The sequence below is a fragment of the Mesoplodon mirus genome (genome assembly GCF_964341445.2).
Source record: "Mesoplodon mirus genome assembly, chromosome: 1".
NCBI classification, from domain to species: Eukaryota; Metazoa; Chordata; class Mammalia; order Artiodactyla; family Ziphiidae; genus Mesoplodon; species Mesoplodon mirus.
Window position 1 is genome coordinate 74,923,994 of NC_138976.1, and position 20,094 is coordinate 74,944,087.

Here is a 20,094-nt window from a genome sequence, read left to right on the forward strand (position 1 = left end):
TCTTTGATAAAGGAGGCAAGAATACACAGTGGAGAAAAGACAGCCTCTTCAATAAATGGTGCTGGGAAAACTGGACAGCTACATGTAAAAGAAGGAAATTAGAACACTCCCTAACACCATACACAAAAATAACTTCAGAATGGATTAAAGACCTAAATGTAAGGCCACATACTATCAAACTCTTAGAGGAAAACATAGGCAGAACACTCTGTGACGTAAATCACAGAAAGATCCTTTCTGACCCACCTCCTAGAGAAATGGAAATAAAAACAAAAATAAACAAATGGGACCTAATGAAACTTAAAAGCTTTAGCACAGGAGAGGAAACTATAAACAAGACAAAAAGACAACCCTCAGAATGGGAGAAAATATTTGCCAATGAAGCAACTGACAAAAGATTAATCTCCAAAATTTACAAGCAGCTCATGCAGCTCAATATCAAAAAAACAACCCAATCCAAAAATGGTCAGAATACCTAAATAGACATTTCTCCAAAGAAGATATTCAGATTTCCAACAAACACATGAAAGAATGCTCAACATCATTAATCATTAGAAAAATGCAAATCAAAACTACAATGAGATATCATCTCACACTGGTCAGAATGGCTGTCATCAAAAAATCTACAAACAACAAATGCTGGAGAAGGTGTGGAGAAAAGTGAACCCTCTTGCACTGTTGGTGGGAATGTAAATTGATACAGCTACTATGGAGAACAGTATGGAGGTTCCTTAAAAACTAAAAATAGAACTACCATACGACCCAGCAATTCCACTACTGGGCATATACCCTGAGAAAACCATAATTCAAAAAGAGTCATGTATCACAATGTTCATTGCAGCTCTATTTACAATAGCCAGGGCACGGAAGCAACCTAAGTGTCCGTCGACAGATGAATGTATAAAGAAGATATGGCACATATATACAATGGAATATTACTTAGCCATAAAAAGAAACGAAATTGAGTCATTTGTAGTGAGGTGGATGGACCTAGAGTCTGTCATACTGAGTGAAGTAAGTCAGAGAGAGAAAAACAAATACCATATGCTAACACATACATATGGAATCTAAAAATCAAACAAAAAAAATGGTCATGAAGAACCTAGGGGCAAGACAGGAATAAAGATGCAGACCGACTAGAGAATGGACTTGAGGATACAGGGAGGGGGAAGGGTAAGCTGGGACAAAGTGAGAGAGTTGTGTGGACATATATACACTACTAAATGTAAAATAGCTAGCTAGTGGGAAGCAGCCACATAGCACAGGGAGATCAGCTCGGTGCTTTGTGACCACCTAGAGGGGTGGGATAGGGAGGGTGGGAGAGAGGGAGACACAAGAGGGAAGAGATATGGGGATATATGTATATGTATAACTGATTCACTTTGTCCTAAAGCAGAAACTAACACACCATTGTAAAGCAATTATACTCCAATAATGATGTTAAAAAAAAAATGTATAGCACATCCTAAAGGGTATCACTCCAGCCCCAAGGGTATAATCTACAAGATGACATTTCAGCTGTTACCTTCAAAAAGTCATTCCACCATCATATTAGGCCTGCAATTTCTAGATGGTATGGCGTGAGGTATGACCAGTGTATCCCAAGATCAGTGTCATGGCTATTTTCCAGTAGATTGGGTCCCCTTGATTCAAGGCAATGTTTTTCAGGGTCCCTGTCAGTTTTTTAGATCATCTGTAAGCCCTCAGATTGCCACACCAATGGAGTCATTGTGGGCAGGAAAGGAAAACCCACACCTAGAGTATGTGTTAATTCTGTGCAGGATAAATTGTTGATTTTTTTTTCAGATGGAAAAGTTTCAGGGTAATCAAACTGTCAATAAGTTGGCCAAGGACAGGGCTGGCTGACATGCTGTCCACGTGGTTATTTAGTGATACTTCTGCCATGGATATTCTCTGGTGGCATCACTATGCACTACAAAGCCCCTCACACTTTATCACCCCCATAGGCCCATCCACATGCTTCTTTTCACAGACCACCTTGTCCCCAGTCTTCTAACCATGCTCTTTCCAGGCACCTGACCACTCATTAATTTTCCAATGCCCTTAAGTCTGTGTCTATATTTACGTCTGACCACTTCTCCCTCCATACAAAATGAGTGACCAGCTTCCCTAACTGAAGCTCTGCCCTCCATGAGGATTTCCCTCCTTTGGGTCCATTCCTCAGTGGGGTGATATTGCAATAGCTATTTGAGGTTTGAACCAACATACTGCACCAATCCCTCCATGAACCAAGCTCAGGGCTTTTCCTCTTCTATCAGTTGGTCATGGAGAACCCACAGGGGTGAACTGAGGAGAGGCATCAGTGCAGAAGTGGTAGGTGACATGGGACCTGCACCATCTGCTCACTCTGCTATTTGTGCCCTCTGAACTCACTCAAGTCCACACTAAATGGAACACCTCCTTCTTACAATGAGTCATTGTCTCAGCGGGTCTGACATACCGAGCTCATAACTGGATGGTTCTGACCATGTGGTCACTTGCTCTCCCATAATTAGGCACTCAAGTCTCTTTTCGGGTCTCAAAGCTTGCCAACAGTTGCTTTCCAAATAGTAATAGTTTTCTGCCACAGATGATACGGCCTAGCACAGGAATCCTAGCGGTCCGTGCTGTGACGCTCCACCTGGGCTGGACAGAAGCTCCATGTGACTTCTTTACCTACCACAGACTCCTCTAAGACCATGGAATCTGCAAATTCATATGACTCAAGAGGCAGGACTCTGTACCACAGCCTAGGCCAGTGGCCAGTGCAGAGCTCTTTCTTCTCTGAGGCCCGCCCCAGCCTAGCCGGCTGCTGCTCCGCCTGGTACAGTTCAGAGCAATATTCCCAGGTGTGGAATATGTCATCATATTGTATCCTCTTGCACTCACTCTCTCATGCCCATAAGGATATAAGAAGACAGAGCTGGCTGTTAAAAGCACTCAGGGCTCAACCTATGAGGGTGTCCTGCTTCTTCTTGCTGCCTTCATGCTCTGGTCTTACACTAATTTCTCAGAATGACCACGAACTTCCCTTTGAAGTTCTACCATAAGGTGCCATGGTAAATACAGTCCAGATGAAGAGGAATCACTCCAGGCTTAAAGAGAACCACACTTGTACAGATCCACTATAATCAACACTCAGAGATAACTGTAGAAACAATTCAGATCACATCCTCACTGTCTTGCTTAACCCCTTTCACTGCCTTCTCAAGCTTTCTTTAGTGTGGTATTCAGGGCCCTTCTGGATCTGGCCCCTGCCCACTTCTTCAAGCTTCAACTCCTTCCTGTCCCCCACCACGTTCTACATACTCTGACTGCACTGAGCTAATTATTGTCCCTTTATGCAATATTTCAGTGCGTTTGGCCTCCTTAATTGTGTCAGTAGGGAGGGTAACTACTCATCCCCTTAAACACACAACAAATGTCTTCTCCCCTGGTAGGGTCAGGTGCCCCCACTACTCTGCCTGCACTGCCCCTTCCTTATGGCCCTGTTCACACTCTACTATAATACTGGTTCACTAGTCTGCCTCCCTCCTTCCCTAGGCTGTGCGCTGCTTCAAGTTAGGCACTAAGCCCTGTTCAGTCTTTTTATCCTCATCACTACTGCAAAGCCTGACACAAAGGTATCAATAGATGTCCAATTAATAAATGAATAAATAAATGTAGGTAAAAGTATGTATGTTTCACATACACACACATAAATGATCCATACTACAACAAAATGATTCATAAACTTATACAACTCAAACCGCTCCCACTGCAGAATTCTCCCATTTGAGAATCTGAGGTATTTGCAGGAAGGGAGTATTACTTGGTATTTCTGATCATTTACAAGTGGTCTAAGCCCTGCCCCCAAACCTCAAGATGTCCCAGTTGCAATAAATTTATAACTCATCCCCATTCTGCTTTCACTGATCACCAGCAGTCCCCAACCTTTTGGGGACTGGTTTCATGGAAGACAATTTTTCCACGGATGGGGTGGGCCAGGGGGTATGGTTCAGGCAATAATGCGAGCGACAGGGAGCCATGGGGAGCAGCAGATGAAGCTTCGCTCACTGGCCCACCGCTCACCACCTGCTGTGCAGCTCGGCTCCTAACAGGCTGTGGACCGGTACTGGTCTGTGGTCCAGCAGTCGGGGACCCCTGCTAATCACCATTACCAGTCTCACCCTACCAACCACCATTACCACCACAAACCCCTTAAACATTCCCTCTTCTTTGCTTTCAAAATGATGACTCCAGCTGAAATGGAGCAACAGGCTAGAGGTTTCTGGGTTCTACATTTTCTCTGTTCCCGGTGGCCAATCCTGCTGGCTCGTTGGCTATGTCAGCCACTGTACTCCTTAATAATTCCCAACCATGAGATACAGCTTAAACCATTCTTGGTAGATGGGAAATTTCACAGCTATTCTCAGCCCTTCTTCTAGAGGGTAATATTTCTGCTAAATCACCAATAGCAGCTCCAAGGTTTTTTAGTTCTTTCAGGTAATGGCTCCTGAAGAATGTGTGAATCCCATAAAAATCACATTCTTATCAGGCCACTGAGGCAGGGTGAACATCCTCTGCTTCTCCTTTGATCAAAGAGGTGACTCTGACCATCTCAAAATGTTGCACAGTAGAGAGCATCATAGCACCCAGGCACTGCCCCAAATCAGGATGCAACCACAGTCCCAAAGTCTTCATGGATATTTCCATGGACAGTAAACAGGCACATATACAAGCTGGATCCTGGAGACAACCTCGGGTCTCCCCTAATGTGGTTAGAACCACAGATATTTAGGTTAGCCAAGTTTATCGTTGACTAAAAGTTTATATATGTTTTAATATGGTAATAATCATTCCTAATATTCTCAACACAGATTTATGTCTCAATCTTGGTTTTGAGCAATGTCTTACAATGGATATTTCAGAACAAAATATATCTAATCAAAATTGATGTTATTAATTTTGATTTTTAAAAAGATCTCAGCTCTGGGCCACTTTTATGAAGCTATATCTCTCCGAAGAGCCAGCCTGCTGCCATCAGCATCCTTAAGCATTCACTCTACTGCACCCTGGCCAGAACACACTGGGGTCTGGCTCTAGTCTGGATCCCCACATGGAGGCATAGGACATACCAGAGAAATCCATCTGCAGTTGATTAGCGTGGTGATTGGATTTGAACCCAGGTCTTAAGAGGAAAGGTTTAGGAGAAAGGGTGCATTATGAAATCGAGTAAACAACAATGTGGTCATGCCCCCAGCAGGCAGTAAATCACTAGTCTAAAATCAGTTTCAGTTTCTGCTTTAATTTCTTTTTTTTTTTTTTTTTTTTTTTTTTTTGCAGTATGTGGGCCTCTCACTGTCGTGGCCTCTCCCATTGCGGAGCTCAGGCTCCGGACGCGCAGGCTCAGCAGCCATGGCTCATGGGCCTAGTTGCTCCGCGGCATGTGGGATCTTCCCGGACCGGGGCACGAACCCGTGTCCCCTGCATCGGCAGGCGGACTCTCAACCACTGCGCCACCAGGGAAGCCCTAATTTCTTTTTAAACTCTAAGTTTGCTGACGAAATTTGGAATTCTCCATAGAGAGTATCTGACTGATTTGTTTCTCAAAGGTTTCAAGGGCTTGCAAAAGAAATGTGATTTTAGTTTACAGCTTTTAAAACTCACTCTGCTTGAAGTGGTTTGCACATGAAGGTTGTAGCTACATGTCAACACAGCTTGTTGAAAAGTTTAAAATATCAGTCTTTAAACTTTATTGTTGGTGGTTGTTATTCCTTTGGTCGGTTATATATAAGTTGTATAACCAGTCTGACTAGTTTTCCCCCTGACCGATTTGACAGCTGATCTTGGTGTTATTGTTGAAACAACCTGAGAGCCGCTTTGGCTCCCAACTCCCTAAAAGTTAAATACCGAGGGCAAAGTTCATAACTATAAAAACCACCTTCAGGCTTATAGCCTGGACTTACCATCAAGTTTTTATCAGCTCTCAAGGTGGGCTTATTAGAGTAGGACTAGAGGATAACATTTCTATTCCTTAGTTGACATTACTCAGGGGTAGACTTATCCTTGTCTGTATGCTCCCTTACCTATGAGGGGAATTCATAAGATAGGAAATAGAATGTGTAAACCAGGGTCAAACTTAAGCTATGTGTCAGATTTGTCTATCTGTAGTAGAATCACTTGGCAGATCTTACCCCAAAAGTCTTTTTCTACCCTACATGCCCATAGACACAATCCCTTAGGAACAGACAATTATGACCTTACATTCTCCACTTCCCAGATTTTACTCTCTCTTAATCACATTAATTAATTTTCAAATTGACAACAAACATGCAATGAAAAGAGAAAAATAGTTCTCATTCTTTCTGGCTTCTGTTGGTCTCTCCCTCATCCTCTCTCTAAACACAACAAAAAGAATCTTTTCTCTAAATTAGCAATTTTTCACAAACGTCCTCTCATTCTGGACTTTTGCCTCCCTGATATCTTATTTCATGTTTTCTAATCCTGCATATCACACACTCAAGGTCACTGTCAATGTCATTTGTCTAGAGCAGAATGGCTGCCTTATGGGGAGTGGATCGTCTGTCATCAGAGGTGTCCAAACAGAAGGTGAATGACACTTACCTGTGATATTATTGAGTAGGGGTTGTGTTACGTGGGTCTGAGGTCCTTTTCAACTCTGAGATTCTATGTCTGATTACTGAAATTCGTGTTTCCCCAGACCATGTCAGCCTGGGATATATGGTGTTACATTAACAGCAATAAATGACCTTCAGCAATTAGTACAGCCACCCAAAGTCATTCCTGGCTGTTTCTAGGCATCTCTAGCTGTGTTTCATGTGTTCTTCCAAGTCCTTTCAGCCATGTAAGGTCTGGCCCTTTCTCTCCTGCTCTGCCTCCTGTTACCAATGCCTCCTTCTGCACATCTGCTACACTAACCCACTTGCAGCACTTGTCACAGTTTCCAGAACACAGTCCAGCTGCACTTACCAAGCACCAGCAATCTTGCTAGTCACTGCCATCGCCTCCACCAGGTGCTGCCTGGAGCCTCCAGGTGCCAAGGCAGAGGTCTGGCTCTCCGGTTCCTCAGTGTAGGCTGTAGAGTGGGCAGAGGGGAGGAGAGTGTCATTTTCCCCACTGGTGATCACACTGTGCTACATGGGTACTGTGGTGGCTTCACTTCTGCACTCCCCCGTGGCAGGAGCACATGTCCACATCCTCACCAGGCCCTAACCAAGGGAAGAGTGTACTTCCCTGCCCTCTCACTTTTGCCTTGATCATGTGACTTGTTTTGACCAATATGATGTTGATAGATAAGACATTAACAGAGGCTTTAAATCTGCTGCCGGCATCACCATGAGAACCTACTCTGGGAAGCCTGGTCCCCAACATGAAACACAGGGAGAAGAGCCGCCCCAGATTACCTGCAGACCCACAGCCTGAAACAGTCACCCCACCAACCTGAAGAACCATGAGAAGAAATTACTGTTGAATTAGCCACTGAGTTTTAGGATGGTTGCTTGTGGAGCATTACTGTGGTGATAAATAACTGATTAGGCTACATGGAGATGTCCCTAAACTTCCATACCCCCATCCTGCTTTGAACAGGGCAGCTTGCTTCATCAGTCTGAGTTTCTAAAAACGATGCCTCAGATTTTGTATTCAAAAGAAGGGAGGCTGGTCTTCCGCAACACAAACTTTAAGACTACTGGATTAGATGATCCCTTACAGTGCACACCATCCAGAACACTGAGGGAGCTGCTACGGCCCTGCTCTGCCCAGGACTTTCCCAGCTTTTGCACTAAAGTCCCAAGTTCATGGAAAACCCTCTTCCTGGGCCTAACAAAGCAGTCTAATTTAATGCACTTTTCTAAAGAAAAAGCTTCAGGACTTTCTGGCACTCTCCTCTGCCTTCCTTTCCTCTCTTTGGCCACTGTCAAGTACTATGAAGTCTCATGAGGCCATTTCTCCATTTCTGTGCATCCTGAAGGGGAAATGGGGCTGCTAGACCCTAACCTTTAGTACCCACCCCCCTCAACCATTCCATTCATTTCCAACTGTGTTACCCCCATGACTTGGGTCTCCAGCACTGACAGCTGATGAGGAATGCAGGACAGGCTCTGGCTGTCTGAGTGTAAGATATGCTCTCTCTCCCTTCTTTCTACTCTTCTGGGAAAAACTGCCTCCATTTCTGCCTACCATTATATGAACAAGCAATGGAATCCTAGAATACCTGTGTCTAGCAACTGAGCTGGCTTCAAAGTATCCCACACTCACCTTCCCAAAATGAATAAAGATATAGAGCCTTCATTAGAAAGACCTTGATTATCCTATATACACTGGTTTAGAAACATGAATCTTTCACTGTCTTGGCATTTTCCATCTTTCTTTTGAGCTAGACTAGACCAAATGAGTCATGAAATCACTCAACAGTTTTGCAAACAGCTAGATGAATCTCACCTGATCATCATTCGTTACTGTTCACCCAACTATCACTATTAATGAAGGTAGCTGGCACTGACCCAAGCAATGAAAATTAAACCCTTCTTTAAAAGACAACCTGTTTTAGACAGGAAAGACCAAAAAAATGCTTATAGAACATAAAGGCTTCCTGAATTCAACTCAACTTGACTATAACAAGAAGAAGTTAGTATATACATCACTACAAAATTACACTGTTGATAGAGGATACTATTAAAATGTCTTTCTTAAAGTAATGTTCAAGTTTTATTTCTAGTATTGAAAACAACTAAACAGTGGAATGGCAAAGAAATTGTGATGGATTCACGTAGGGAAATTCTACACAGCAGTGGCAAAGAGTGAACTACTCAGATAGGCAAAAATATGCAAGAATCTTTGTTACTGAATGAAAAAGCCAGACACCGAAGAGTATCTAGTGTATGATCCCATTTATATGAAGTTTAAGAAGAGGTAAAATGAATCTGTGGTGACAGATGTGAGAGCACACTTTTTGTATTCTCCAATGGAGATGTTTGGGGAAGAATGTGTCCCCACTACCTTCAAGAGAGAATGGCCTCGGGCTTCCCTGGTGGCGCAGTGGTTGAGAGTCCGCCTGCCGACGCAGGGGACACGGGTTCGTGCCCCGGTCCGGGAAGATCCCACATGCCGCGGAGCGGCTGGGCCCGTGAGCCATGGCCGCTGAGCCTGCACGTCCGGAGCCTGTGCTCTGCAACGGGAGAGGCCACAACAGTGAGAGGCCCGCGTACCGCAAAAAAAAAAGAGAGAGAGAGAGAATGGCCTCGAATTCTCCATCGATAGATGGCCTTGCAGAACCATAAGGATTCCATGACCCCAGAATGTCACTGTGCCTCTTCCCTAATTTCATCCTGATAATAGTGCTCCGGAACATAAATGTGGTTGAAACCTATTCTTTTATATACCTTGTAGGAACCCAGCCTTGATCTCTGCCACCCCAGAAAGTTCAATGATGCCACACTATTTAATAATAGAAAAAAGAATAAGGAAAATAGGAGTTCATCTCACAAATCACAGGTACTGCAGCCAAAGGTCTTAGCAAACACAAAGCACTTAGGATGTACAAGCCCTACTCTAAGTGCTCATTTAAACTTTTCAATAACCTGGGCGATTGTAGTATTATTATCCCCATTTTCCAAGTCGGAAAACTGACACTAGTAAACAGCAGAAATGGGGCTTAGAACACACAGTCTGATGTCAGAGTCTGTACCCGTTATGAGTATATATTATATTGCCCTTAACCTGCTTGATATTTCTTTACATTTTCCTCCAATGTAATACCGTATTCCCTGAAATACAACAAATCAGATAGCTTCATCATTCTTCTTTATTAGAAAAAATGTTATCCTTTTGTTCCTAATGCTATTAGGGTCATAGCAGACTTGGATTCTGAATGTCTGTATCTCTTTTTATCCCTCCCACCCCCTTATCCCTTTCACTCTTAGGAAAAATAGAAAATTGTCATTCACTTTCCATCTTCTCATACCACTTTGACCAAAGGCAAGCTTCCCTAGTTAGCCACGTCCGACATCTCCAGCAGTAATCTAATGTGCCATAAAATGTTTCAAAGATATTCTTTTACTCCTTGGAGTGCTGATCAAATTCTCCTAAACAGAATCAGGATGAATTTTATACCAAACAGAGACCAAACAAGGGAAGAAGTCAAGGATCTCTGGTTTAAGGTAGAGTTATCTGAACCCTTTTTGTTTCCCCCACCCCTCTCCAATAAGGAAAAGAGTGCTTTAAATCACAAACATCACTGTCAATGAGTACTGGAAAACTTAATGCACCAGAGGGCAGGCAGATCAAAGCTTAGCACCTGGAGAGTCCCACATGGTGTAGATTAATAAAACAATGCCCTCCATTACATAAATCTTGAGCAAGGCTGCTCACGGATACACACCCCCCAAAAAATTACTGTATGGGTCAGATAACTGATATACAATACATGTAGTCTCCCTACTGGGAAGCCTTCTCTCAGCCTAGTTCAGTTGTTGACACAAAGCAGGGAGACTTGACTTTGTTTTAAAGTTCTTTTGTCTAAACTTGACATTACAGATTCTGGACCTGGACACAGCACATCTGCAGGCCTGCGGAAACACCGAGACCCTGCCCGCTCCTTTGATTGTGACATTTAAGGTATCATGTGTGCTACCAGCTCAGCTGCCGCAAAGCGCTAGAAGCCGTTATTCTGGGCTTGTAAAGTACTTTGGAAATACTATAGACCAGGATTAGAGAAGATGAGTATTCCACATGGTTTCAGGAAGGACGATCACCAAGGGCACTGCTATATGGTTAGATTGATCTATGATCCACATGTGGGAAGCAATATCTTAAGAATCCTGCTGAAGGTGTCTATGTGAATATGTGTGTTAGTGGTTTTGAAACGAACATGTTAGTCAAGCTCTAGAGAAAGAAAAAAAGTTGGAAAGGGGGGCATACGCGTGTCCAGCGTTTTTGTAGTTTTCTATGACAGGCTGAAAGCAAAACCAAAACTGAACCCAAATATTCACTGCTGAATGTCACTTTGGAATTTGGCTGACAAGACCTGTGGCTTTTTTATAAGTGAGAGGCAAATCATATGGAAGTCGTGAGCCCAAGTGTAAGGTAGCAGAGGTTTCAGTATTACATTCTATGTAGGAAATTTTAGCATGCGTTGATACTGTCCTGGAAACTTTCCCAGTGATAAAAATAAGATAACTTTCACTTGCGTAAGCTATTTAATGCTGCTAGATCCCAAGCAGTGCATAAAATTCTACTCAGGTATATCTAAGACTCACAAATCATTGGTTCATAATGCTCACGAGCTTTATGCACGCATGAGTTATGTGTACAGGATACTCACATGATGATAAACAGGCACTGGCAGAGAATAAACATACTGTATATATAACCTAATAATGTCGCGCCGTTGTGTAACACGGCTCCCCTAATGGTTTTCTCGTTTGAATCTCACAAGCGGTCTATGTGTTTGGAAAGACAAATATTAATTAATATACCAAAATTACAAATGAGAAAACTGCATCCCAAAGAAATTTAGTGACTTATGCAAGCTTTTGTGATTATTAAGCAACAACTTCATGGAATTCAAGTTGTCTTCCTACAAGCCCATCATAAATTCCACCACACCGCATAGAGAGCACAAGAAGTTGACTTTATCTGCTCTACCCTGAACTATTCTCAAGAAACTTTGGGATTTACAGAGACTAAGAGAAATGGAAAAATGAAAGTCTCTCCCACGTCATTTTGTCATCATTACCTCTCTCAGAAAATATATATACACCATCATTTCCTGAAAGGAGTTTAGCCAGACATGGGGGGGCTGGTGCAGATACCGCAGTCTCAGCATCTACCATCATTCTATGCAAAGGATCTACATGCTTATCTTTTTTTGCTAAGTGGCACAACAAATCCTTCAGCTCATAGAATGCATTAATTTTGAGGTGTTTGGTTGGGAGGAAGCGAAGAGTAAGGAAAATCTGTTCTGAGTTTATGCATATTTTTTATTGTCTTTTTTGTTGTTGTCTGTCATGAGTAAGGAAGCAATACATGGTCACTCTGGAAAATTTGGAATATACAGAACACATAATCATCCTGTATATAGTTTTCTATAGGAGCACATCAAGATTATAAACTATTATCCAGTCTATTTAACTTGAAAACAATCATTTCTGTTATCCCAAAGGAATGAAACCAGAATGGCCCAGAGGGAAGGGGCTGGATATTGCAATGAGCAGCATCATGATGTTGCACCCAATTCCATTGTAGATGCTTATGTTGTTTTCAGACACTGAATGTGGACCAAGGAGCTGTTCTACAATGCAGATGCCATAGCCTGTCTCTTTATCAGGGCTGGAAAAGAGGATGCAATGAAAGAGAAAGGAGATTTAGGTTCTGGAGAAGAGTTTGGGAACTGGTTTAGAAAAATAGCCAAACAGACTAACAGAGAGCTCGATCACAATAATAGAACTTTTTTGGAGACCTTACTGTGTTCCAAGGTCTGTATTAAATACTTTTTGTTTCATTTATTTATTGGTTTTTAATTGTACATTTTATGTTTGTTTTACTATTTTTAACAAATACTTGAGGTAGCATATACGCTTTTTTTATGCATCTACATTTTACTGATGTGCCAAATGAAGTTCAGAGACATCAAAGAGCCTTACCAAGGTACGGCTGAAGCGGTGGTAGAGCTAGAATGTGAACCTAGTTCTGAAGCCATAGAAGCTGAAGTCTTAAGAAAAACTTGATGCGTATTTAGTGTAAAATATTAAGCCGCACTCATTTTGCTTTTCCCTCTCAAGTCCTTTCTATCACTTAATCCTCACCCCAACTTCCTGGGGTAGGTATTATTAGCCCCACTTTAAGTGAGAAAACTGAGCCCCCAGAGTGAGGGGGAGGCTTGTCTAAGATCATCTTGCTGTGAACTGGCAAAGCTAGACTCGGACGCAGATGTGATGGGTCCCAAATCTTACGTTCTTTCCTCAGCATCACACCCATTCTCTGGCTCACTCTGTCAGCACAGAGAGGCCAAAGCCAAACCTAGTCTCAAGTAAGAAGTACCTTCTTAATGCTATTCAGACAAGAAACCATCATTTCTATGTTGCTTCCCTCTTTTCCATCAACCAAAAATCCATTATCACTACTCAACCCATTAAGACCCCATATAACTGGTGTAAGTATAAAAGAAACCTAGCAGAGTATTTTAAACCAGATCCAGTCATTCAGAATGGGACTTAACTATCTTGCAACTGCCATTTCAGAAAAAGCCGACATGACTGTGGAAGGCCATAGAACTTTCTGAACAGCCGGCCTATCGAAGGCAGATTGAGATGCTTTAAGCTGATTGCTTTGATCCACATTTCTTCAGCTCCAGGCCTCCCTCCTGTGAGTAGCCCTCCCATTGAAGTCCATGAGAGGCTGGAACCCCTGGGAAAATAGGTAATATAGAATACAGCCCTTTGTTCTTTGGCTGGCCTGTCAAAAGTCTTTAATTTAAAATAAATCCCTTTTCTCACTTGTATTCAATTATTCCTTTTTGGCTAAAATGTCTCAGTGAGTGTGTGTTACTTCCTGCTTAGTCTTTTAAGGTTTTTGTCTAAAAAAAAAAAAAAAAAAAAAAAAAAAGAAAAAAAAGGGAGGTCCTTCTATCTTGGAGAATAAGTGCATCTTGCAGTTTGAAGCAGAAACCATACCTACAAAAAGCTTTTTATTTTTCAAATACATTAGCTGCGGTTATAACTTCAAACCCCGGTAGGATTTCAATCACATTGGGATACATGCAATTTATGGCAAAATAAAATAATACCAGGGCATTTGGAATATAAGAATATTCCTAATTTACCTTTTTTGAAATACTGTAAAAATATACCTTTGTGCATAAGTGAATGTATCAGGTTTTAAAAGTTATTTTCTTCATAATCATAACAAGGGTCCAGGAGTTAGGGTTCAGAATGGCTTTTCCATGAGTTTTCAGGAAACGCGTTTCTGTCCAACAGTTGACAGAAATAGAGAGGTTTTGCTGAACGTGCTATATTTTCATGTGCCTCTTGCCTCACAATTCTGAAGGACACAAATTACTAGCCATAAATCTGCCTTCTCTCCTAAGGCCAAATCCATTGATTGAAGTTGTACTGTTTTGGTGATTTTTTTGTTGTCATTAGGCATGCTGTAGCATTTCTTTTGCTCAACTATTTGAAAAAAATATTTCCTATTCCTCCGATGATCTCAATTACATATGTATCATATTACAACATAATCTAGGCTGGCCATCCTGACTTGGCTTCAATATTCTTGTAAAGAGTGTTGACAACAGACCAGATCAGTGTCCACACAGTGGACATTCAACAAATTGATGATGTGAATTAAACAGGCTTATAATCTTGTTTGGTAGCTGCAGATTCAGACTTCAGTATTTAGCAATAAATGTTACCAAATAATGTTTTAATCTATGCTCAGCCTTTTTTTGCTTTTTAATATGGCCAAAAACACAAAAGATAAAAAGTATATGTAAGTGAATGTTTGTGTGTGTGTATGAATGTATTCAGGTTTTAAGCCCTCCCCCCGCCAAATGCCAGAGATGATATCCGATGAGGTTCTACTCCGGGCTTTTTACACACATTTTAAATGGCTTGCCTTTAAAGACACTTGCCTTTTCACTACATCTCTATTGTATAATATATGCATATATGCAATTTATATGTAATATAATAATTATAATTATGTATAATATTATATATGATATACAGCGGCATGTATACATAATTACATATATTTTATATGTGTATATATATAAAAGCTTATTTCAAATCCTCACCAAAACTGACCATATTCCTTTACCATTTTTAGAGCAGGGACAGAGTTTTTTCATTACCCCCATAAGGGAAATGAAAGTCATTTCTAAGTGTTCCACCATGGGACTGTGTCTCTTTTGCTTTTGCCAGCTGATCTCTGCCTCTGTTGAATCTTTGGACCCACCAAGTTGTCAAGATCCACTCCCTTCTGCAGCTCGTGGCACATCAAGCCATGAGCTTTACTGCTCAACAGAGATGTAGTGAAAAGGCAAGTGTCTTGGCAGCCATTTAAAATGTGTGTAAAAAGCCCAGAATAGAACCTCATCAGATATCAACTCTGGCATTTGGCAGAGGGAGGGCTTAAAACCTACCCAGCACCATAATTTATTGTGCCAGGAAGTAGGAAACTGAGCAGGATTCAGAATGTAATCCTTCTTCAAATATTATTTCTGGCAACATTTTTCTCACCAAGCATGACCCCACAAATTGAATCTTGCCTTCCCATCTTAGGTCTGCATTCCATAAGTTCTATTCTAAAAGTGAACTGTTTATACAGGCAAGAAGAAAGTTGGTCTCATAATAAAGCAGAGAAAGATTTAAGATTTTGGGGGCTTCCCTGGTGGCGCAGTGGTCAAGAGTCCCCCTGCCGATGCAGGGGACATGGGTTCGTTCCCCGGTCTGGAAAGATACCACATGCCGTGGAGCGGCTGTGCCCGTGAGCCATGGCCGCTGAGCCTGTGCATCCGGAGCCTGTGCTCCGCAACGGGAGAGGCCGCAACAGTGAGAGGCCCGCGTACCGCAAAAAAAAAAAAAAAAAAAAAAAGATTTAAGATTTTCTAGCTAATCGTTTTTTACTTTCTTCCTTTTACCCCCCTCCAGATTACATAAACAACTTTTATAGCTCATATTTTAAGTAGACCTTGTGAAAAGCTGCCACCATACCAAATTCAGCACTCTTTTAATTAACTGTGGATATGGATAGTCAGGAATGCATGCAAAATTTCAAACCTTAGATAATACACAACGCAGAGTACGATCATGGTGCACCACGGTCCCAGCGGCAAACCTGAGATGATACAAAAGCCTCACTTAAGTGAATAATTGTGTTTACTTCTCTTTTTAAAACTTCCTCTCTATCTTTTGACCAAAAGAGCATCTGTTTAAAAGGAAATGTTAGCACAACTATTTCAATCAATCAAAACTAATAATAGTTAGCAATAATAGCCAAACACTTGTTTCCTATTTGCCAAAAACTATGCATTTTATCTGTTAATTATCAGAGTCACACTATGAGAGAATCTGTTATCCCCATTTTAGATGAAACTGAGGCATAGAGATAAATCTAACTTACTAAGTCACACAGCTGTAAGAAGTATCTTTTGACCTAGTAATCCCATTGCTGGGAAGAAAACAACTCGAAAGAAAGAAAAACCTGTATACACAAATACATGAATGGCTTTGAGATACGTATTATATTACTTGCCCCAGATCACACAACTATTTAGTGAAGAACCAGGTTTTGAACCCAAGCAGTCTGCATCAGCAACATACACTTAATTACAATACCATACTACTTGCTCCAAGCTACAAGTCTATAAAAACTTGGCACTGTGCCTTCAAGTGCTTGCAGTATAGCACAAGGGATAATAACACTGGGAAACAATTAGAAGACAAGTAAATGATGAAATGCATGACAGATACTGTAGTGGATTGGGCTGGAGCATCCAGAGAAGTATTCTGGAGGAAGAGACTTGAGCCAGATGCTGAGGATGATGGGGCTTTGGAAGATAGGAAGGCAGGGCACTGATGAATAATAATTATCCTTTATTCGGCACTTACTAATAGCTTTACATTTGCCAACTAATTTAACCAAACAACATGCAATCCTTCTGCTCAGAGATGCACCATATCTGAGGTGTTACCAGCTCAAAGAACCAGCTTTCAACTTGAAAACTCAACCATAGAAGAAGACCACACCTCTAACTACACTGTAGCTTTCCAGTGAAAAGTACCTCTTTATTAATCCTCCCCAACTCATCAAATAGTATTTTGAAGAGGGCACGAGAGGGCTGAGGAGAAAAAAGAAAGACAAAATGTGCTCCCATTTTCCAGACTCAACCCAATCAGCCTTCCAAAAACACCCATCCACCATATTCCTTGCCTACTAGATATCTACCCTGGCTCTGTCATTTTACAACCACATCCACTCACTCATCCACTTGAACTCATAGATTGCTGATATTATAAATTTTACAATCAAGAGATACATAAATATTTTCCACATTAAGAATGGTCCTCACTAGCCTAGTATGCTTAACAGGTGCTTAAAAAGTAAGTGCATTTTCTCTTTCTAGAGTTTAATATTCCATACAGTGTTATTAATCATTTTATTATGAAAATCTTCCCAAAATGTATTTAATTGTTGCTATTTGATCCATCAGATAAAGATGTGTTAAAGGACCTACCAGTGGACCCTTGTGTTTCCAACATTTTCTTCAACTAATTTTAGCCTGCATTATTCCATACATATTCACAATTGTTACATTTGCATTGTGGATTATACATTTATAGGTATAAAATAACCCTCACTGTTGACTTTAAATATTACTCTGATGTCCAGAATTTGCATTTGACAGCACAGCCAAATAAATAATCACTAGACCAATAAAAGCTTATTGAGATAGGCTGCTGAGTACAGTGCCACAGAGAGCAAACAGCTGACATCAACCATCACAACAGAAAATAAAAGTCCCTCTCCCAGATCTAACCCCTTACCCTCCCAGAGACCATTTATTGGAGGGGAGATCAGGTCTTCTTGAGGAAAGATCTTGCAGTGCAACTGTAAGTACAATGGTCAATGTTCCTCTGATATTTCCCCCAAGTAACTTTAAGTTAATTGCCATGGCAACTGTGTACTGGGGAAAGGGAACACGGGCTTTTTGAAGACCAGTAGATACAGTCTGAGCTGATACTAATAGCAGAAGACTCAAATGCCAGCATGGTGCTCTAGTTAAGAGTAGGGGCTTTGAAGGTCAGGTGTTACATTTACTATATATCCTAATTTTATCTCACACTTACTACAACGGCTTATGTCCCCAAGCCCTGAGTGTATAATTAAAGTACTTAGCAGCTGTCAGAATCATCACATTTGTAACCTGACATGGATAGTAGGAGCCATTATGGTGGGAAAAGCCAAGTGGAAGCACGTGAAACTACCCCCAACCTTGCCCAACCAAGATTATAACATGAGAAGCAATACCTCACCACTGCAAAAAAAAAAAAAAAAAAAAAAAAAAAATTAAGGGATACAGGTATATGGATCCCTATCACATCCCTATTCAATTCAATTGTCTGGCTCCTAAACAAATGAGATTAACTGTGACAGATGATGGTGGATTACCATGAACTCATCCAGGTACATGTCCCAATCACAGCTGCTCTAGTAGATGTGCCATTTTCACTAGTGAGATCAATACAGCTTTTGGCACTTGGTAAGCAGCCATCAATGTGACAAATGTATTCTACTTAATTCACAACACTAAGGAGAATGAAAGGCAGCTTAGCTTCATGTGAGAGGAACACCAATACATGTTGACTATCTTACCCCAGAGCTATGTTATCAATAACTCTCCTGTTCTCCATCCTAATAGGGTTTGTAGGGACCCTGATCTTCTTGAGATTCCACTGGACTTTATGGTAGTCCACTATATTAATGACAACATGTTAGTTGGACCAAGTTAGTGAGATGCCCAAGAACCATCTGTATGCCAGAGCCTAAGAGTCTTGGAAAGCTGCCACATCATTGAAGCTGTTTAGAGATACAACAGATACAGGTACTATCTCTAGGCCCCCCAGGACATCTCTTCTAAGGCTAAGAGCTAGTTGCTCTGGGCTGGTCATTATATCATGCACATCATACCTTCAAGAAAGTGGCGTAGTGATTTCTGAGTGTCTTTGGGTTTTGGAAGCAGCGTTTACTGTCCATAGAATACTGCTTTTATTTATTTATCAAATGTCTTGGGTTGGGTTCCCCAGTAGCAGTTGCCAAGATAAATATGTGAGTAGTACAAGCAGTTTATTTGAAAGGGCAACCTAAGAAAATTAGAGAGGAAAGGGAAGGATCATTAAAGGATGTGTTATGGGCTTCCCTGGTGGCGCAGTGGTTGAGAATCTGCCTGCCAATGCAGGGGACACGGGTTCGAGCCCTGGTCTGGGAGGGTCCCAAATGCCGCAGAGCAACTGGGCCCCGTGAGCCACAACTACGGAGCCTGCGTGTCTGGAGCTTGTGCTCCGCAACGAGAGGCCCACGCACCGCGATGAAGGGCCCCCGCTCACCGAAACTAGAGAAAGCCCTCGCACAGAAACGAAGACCCAACACAGCCATAAATAAATTAATTAATTTTTAAAAAAAGGATGTGTTATATCAAGATTACCATCTTGGACACCTGAGGCTCAGTCCTACTGGAGAATTCTGGGAGAATATGTAGAACACACCTCAAAATCTTCCCAAACAAGTGGTTAACCCATCTGTAATTGCTTGAGAGTTGCTCCCAGAGGAATAAATTCTCTGACACTCTGGTTTGCTCTGTGCGTGGGCTGTGAATGCTTCTAAACCTGCAGAGGGTTGTGGGTATTCAGAGTGAACGGCTTTTGATGTGTAGAAGTGACTGCCAAGGATATATGAGCCAGGCACTGAAACTGTTGGCTCTATCTGGTGACTTCTAAGGCTGCCACAGTTTCAGATGTGGCCAGAACCCAGAGGAGGTCCAGACCGTGGTAGAAACTGCCCCTGTACAGCCTATGTGACCCAGTATAAGCAATGCTGATAAGGGTAGCTGTAGTGGATAAGGATGCTCCATGGAGTCTCTGGCAAGCCTCAACAGGACAGTAGCTCCACATGCCCCAGAGGTTCCAGAACAAGGCCTTCTTTAGCAGAGAATTACTCTCCATTTGAAAAACAGCTACTGTGCAGGACATCAAATGATGTTGCACCTGGAGCTATGTTTCAAGAGTTGGGTATTGTCATATCCACCAAGTTATGAGTATGAGTATGCATAGCACAGATTTCTTGTATAATGGAAATGGTATATTCAGGATTGGGCTCAACAAAGTCCTAGTAAATTTCAAGGACAGGGGACCCAGACTCATGCCACCTACCTTTAATGCCTAATGCCTGACCCTCAATTGCATTCTCTCCTCAACCTATGGCCTCATTGGGCTCTTTGAATCTTCTTATCTTAAGAAATGGCTCTTCTTTCAAATTCACATTGTCCAATCAAATTTGGGAACTTCAACAGCTCTTGATTTTGATGTAGATTTTCAT